We start from the raw sequence: 5,319 nt of genomic DNA on the forward strand, positions 1-5,319 counted from the left end.
TATACATTCATAATAATAAATAAATAACTCGTTTTTTTTTACTGTTAATCGCACATCACTGTTACAAATTTCGTACGTGGAACGCGCATAGACAAATAGTTCGAAATTCAAATTGGAACGTTCGGAAATGTAAACAAGGCATGTGTTTCGCGATGCGTCTATAGAACGACTGGCTGCAGGGAGTGGTTCTTTAGGGGCGGGTTTCGAACCGGGGTGGCTTTTTAGCGGCGCTTTTGTGTGACTAGAACCGTTATAACTCGGTCTCCCCGCCTCCTCCATTGTACATAACATTGTTAACATCTTACGGGTATATTTGTAAAAGCATAGATCCGAATAAACTGGTCGCATTTGGTCTTACAAAATTGTTATTGCGGTAAACGATAGCGCATTTTCGTCTTTAACGGTTTACGAATAAAGTGTTTAAGGACAGATGATATTTGTTGAGGTATGTTTGTGTTAGTTTGAGATTTGTGTATGTGTGTGTTTTAGACAAGGGTTAAATAAAAAGGTTGTAGTTGAGTGCTTTTTTTCGATATCTGCAAAAGATCGGATTCATTGTTTTGTACTGTTAATCTGTGTTAGGGCGTGTTCAGAATAAAAAGGATCTTAGGGCGTCTGTGGCCACATACTTTATTGCATAAACTCGTCTTTAACAGGATAATGAGAAAATAAATTGGCATTTCATTTCGTTTGCTTTTTGTGTTGTTAAAGGTTTTTCAAATAGGTAAGTGTTGCTATTATGTTTTGAAACTAAGGGTGGAAAGAGTTAAGAATTCAAGATATATTGACGATTTTTTTTGCACAATCGTTTTATACTTTTGTTACCAATTATTTTCGATACAACAGCGAGGTCGATCAATTAAATTTTATTTAATATTGTAAAAAAAAATACTTTTTATATAAAAAGTTGGTCTAGTTTAAGTGTGGCATGATTTTCATTATTATTTTATAATAAAAGAAAGGACTAAGCATAAGAAGTCATCAATTTTGATCAGGTAATACATTAAAAAAAGTGAATATAAGCAAGTTCGAATAACTGTAGCTAAAGCTACGGCGTAGCAGTTCTTAAACCTTTCATATTATCTATATCATTAATAGTTCGTAGTAATGCGCATTTTAGTTTTGCAATTTAGTGTGTTGTCGACGCTTTTCTGTTTCAATAACTAATTGTCAACTATTGTTGACAATTAGTTATTGAAACAGAAAAGCAATAAAATTTGTTCCTGCTAACTGTTCGGAAAGATAGCTGTGTTAGTTTTTTTAACAACTCCTCCCGCGCTTAATTAAAATTCTCATTCCTCCGTGCGGGATTTTTCAGAAAAGGGTAGCCATAGTTAGACGTATGAGTATTCATATAAAATTTAGTCAGTCCAGCAGTTTAGCTGTGAAAGCATAACAGACAAACATACATACTTTAGCATTAGGTACATTATAGGTAAGTATGGATATAGACTATTAGAAGTACCTGAAAAATATGTAACAAGATATTAAAATGATAATTTAAAAAGAATGGAATTACTGGCTGGTATCACAGCAATAAAAAAAACATTTCGCATTGGACACATAACAAAAGCATAATGGAACGCAGCGTTTATACTCTATGGTCAGAGCAGTACTGGCTGGTTGTGAAGGAAAATCCGACTTGGAAGAAAAAGAAAATTTGAAATTAGCCACACCCCCGCGTTGTGTTATTGGTCGTTTCTCTCGTAACTAAACGACTTATACGCTTACGTTTGCTCATACAATTTTAAACTTTAAATCTAATGATAATAAAGAATGAAATTTTATAATACAGAAAAATTATATTTTGGTTTTGAAAACGTAGTAAGTGCGGTCCATGAATTTTATTTGCAAGTATTTCAGAATGATGACGTCACAAGCAAGGACAGATAATCACATTTAGAATTGAATTATGATATTAGATATTTTCGCAGGGTTTCGCTCATTTAGCAATTTTTAGTTTTTACTTTACCCTTAACGGGGTAGGCAGAGCCAAAGTTTTCGAAAATACTCGTAGGTAAGAATCTCGCGCGATTGCATAATGATAGAATTGGAATTCTGAGTTAATTAATAATTCTGAATTGTTAAACGCTGAATAAATTTAAGCTTTCTGTCAACCCCATAAGGAATAAAGACTTGAAATATTATATTAATTACACTCCCGAAAGTTATGTCATGCACCTACATCTTTGCGCATACATACATATAATCGCGCTTCTTTCTCGGAGGGATAGGCAGAGACATATTTTTGCTATGACGTTCCTTTGTAATTTGGTCAAGATACGTTCGTCTAGGCCTTCCCACTCCGACCTTTCCCTCCACACTCTCCTTGTATATCTGCTTAGTCAACATACATACAGTGACGTCTGTATCCCTTGCGGGGTAGACAGAGCCAACAGTTTTGAAAATACTGATAGGCCACGTTCAGCTTTTTGGCTTGATAATGGAATTGAGATTCATAATTGATAAGTCGCCTTTTACGACATCCGTGGGAGTGATCCTATTCTTTTATCTATTGGTGCCGTGTGGTTACACGGCGTGGCGGCCTTTCAGTTTTTTTTAGACTTTTGGTTCTGTCCACCCCGCAAGAGATATAGACGAGCATGAATATGATGGGAAAAAAATATACGATTGTTTCATTAATAGACATAAGTACATTAATAAGAATATAGATAAGAGCGATACATTCATTAAAACATAGATACATTAATGAGAATATAGATAAGAGATGTGATACTAAGTAGGTACCTTTATGTATAAGTTAGAATGTGTACTAATACATAATAAATGTTTGCAACATCCGAAAGGGTATATTTATGAAGATCTGGTATACATATAAATTTAAAACTTTGTTTCTACAATTTAATTTGAGCTTTCTGAGTAAGAAAGAATGAAGGAAGGTACCTTTACCTTAAAAGATAAAAATACGAAATTAATCGCGCGGACGAATCTTCGGACAAAACCTAGATATATTATTATATAATTTGTCACATCTTTCCGCCTATTACGCATTATTCAAATGATATCATTGTCCATTGTCGTAAAGGGTTGCTGTCAAAACAATAGTTTAACTTTAGGATATGGTCCCCTTCATAGGGAGACCGTAAAAGGGGACTAAACAAGCTTACTCTTGACTGGCTGTTGTCCGCAACTTAGTTCGCGGTAAAAGTTCACTGACATTCTCAATACTAAAACGCTAAACACGCGAAAAATATTCCTCCGATTTTAATGCGGTTTTATCAGATGTGATAGATTTGGTTGTGAAGAAAAAAAGGGAACTGAGAAAAAAACTTTTTTCAAGACTGTTGGCTCTGTCTACTCCACAAGGGATCAAGACGTGACCATATATACATTTGGTTGAATTAAAAATGTCTCCCCTCTCTAAGGGGGAATATTCAGTGAATTTTTATGGGTAATGAAGTCTCAGGCAACAGCTATTTTAAACTATTTTGATAACAGTATGCTTGATTTTGCTTTCGACACACCAAAAGTCGGTTTGGCCAAATCTTTTAGGAAATAGACAAAATAAATTCATATAGGTATAGGTATCCACGTAGGTAGGTTCATAAATATGTTATTTTTGTGTTTTTACGAGTAAACGTGCATTCCTAACAATTTAATTTAATCTCGTTACCATAAAGACATAATGAATAATAGTTTTATTTTTTAAAACCGATATAAATTACGCTAAACGCGGTCGATTCGATATTTAAATTTGACACACATTTTGGCGGGCGGGAACGGTCGCACGTGTCGCCATCTTTTGTTTGATTTGACACGCTTTCCTTTCATAAATTAGTAATGGAGATTTGGAATTGTCATAATTATATTTAGTTTTATTTACGAGGTCTTTAGCAGATGAAATTAGGATTTCATGGTCCGGTATTTAATTTTGTATTCAAATTTCGTATTAGTCTTGATTTGGGGACAGATATTAATTTTAGTTATAGTCATGGCATTCGTCCTGGTTGCGTCCTCTTTGGAGCCCAAGGTCCGTACCATTACCATCGGGGTTGATAACATGTAAGTAGGTTACTTATACTACACGAGGCGAAAGCGCTTATTCCTTCGGTCATCTCTTTCGATATCATCAAATTTGATATCTGAGAGCCGGGCATAAAAAATTTACCAAAAAAACCATCGACAATGTTGTAAAACATTACTAAAAATGTTTCAAAAAAGGAATTTTTGAATTTGAATTTAGTTTACCATAGATTTGATTCAAAAAGTCCATACTACAAAGGAATATTTTTAATTTGTGTGATTCATTGGCAATAAGAACAAGCTCTAAACAATTTATATTTTAATATTAATAAATATCTTCATAAATAGTAAAAATACTAAAACTGCATGCATGCCATCTTGTGGCTAATAGAAGAACAACATCAGATAGAGCCATCTATCTGTGAAAAGCAGAACTTTAATATATTTTTTTTATTAGGCAAGACTAATGAATTATACAGACAGACACATAAGGGCTGAGATAAACAGAGCAAGTAATCAGACTGAAAGCTTACATTTAACTTTGACAGAATTGCTCAGAAATCGCCTAAAAGGACCCCATAATCCTATCTTGTGACTGACTTGTACAATCTGCGAGAGAAGTTAAAAATCTTGCATAGCCTCACAAGAAAAGCCTCAAATATATCATAGCCTCAAAAGAAGCAAAGGTACTGTTATCAGTACCTTTGCTTCATAGCTTTAAATACCTACATATCGTCAAGCCTGTTTCCTATGGGGGTAGACAGAAATGCGGACCTCAGTCTATGATCCTAGTATGAACTATAATGCATACTTTTGGCTTTTACATTATTATAGATTCAATACGGGACTACATACATATAAAGATAATGGATAAAATATCAATAACATACATATTTATATAGGCACGTCTATATCCCTTGTGGGGTAGACAAGAGACAACAGTCTTGAAAAGACTAAAAGGCCACGTTGAGCTGTATAGCTTAATGATGGAATTGAGATCCAAATAGCGACAGGTTGCTAGCCCATCGCCTAAGAGGAATCCATGTTTACAAGCCTCTCCTTTAGTCTCCTTTTTACCTAAAGTGCCGGAAACCACACGGCACTATAAACAATAAAATTACTAGATAATAATAATAGTGCCTTGGAGTTTTGGAAAAACCATTTGGATATTATTATTATTTTTTGTGAATTTTACTATGATAACAATAATTAACTATGTTATATGTGCACGTTTCTGTGGTCCAGTCCAGATCAAAGTGTTAAGTTTATATTTATTTGGACGATGTTATCGATTGTAACCTGTTGTGTATACTATAAATAAATAAAACAACAAAA

This window comes from Amyelois transitella, chromosome 30 (genome assembly GCF_032362555.1).
Source record: "Amyelois transitella isolate CPQ chromosome 30, ilAmyTran1.1, whole genome shotgun sequence".
Taxonomy (NCBI): domain Eukaryota; kingdom Metazoa; phylum Arthropoda; class Insecta; order Lepidoptera; family Pyralidae; genus Amyelois; species Amyelois transitella.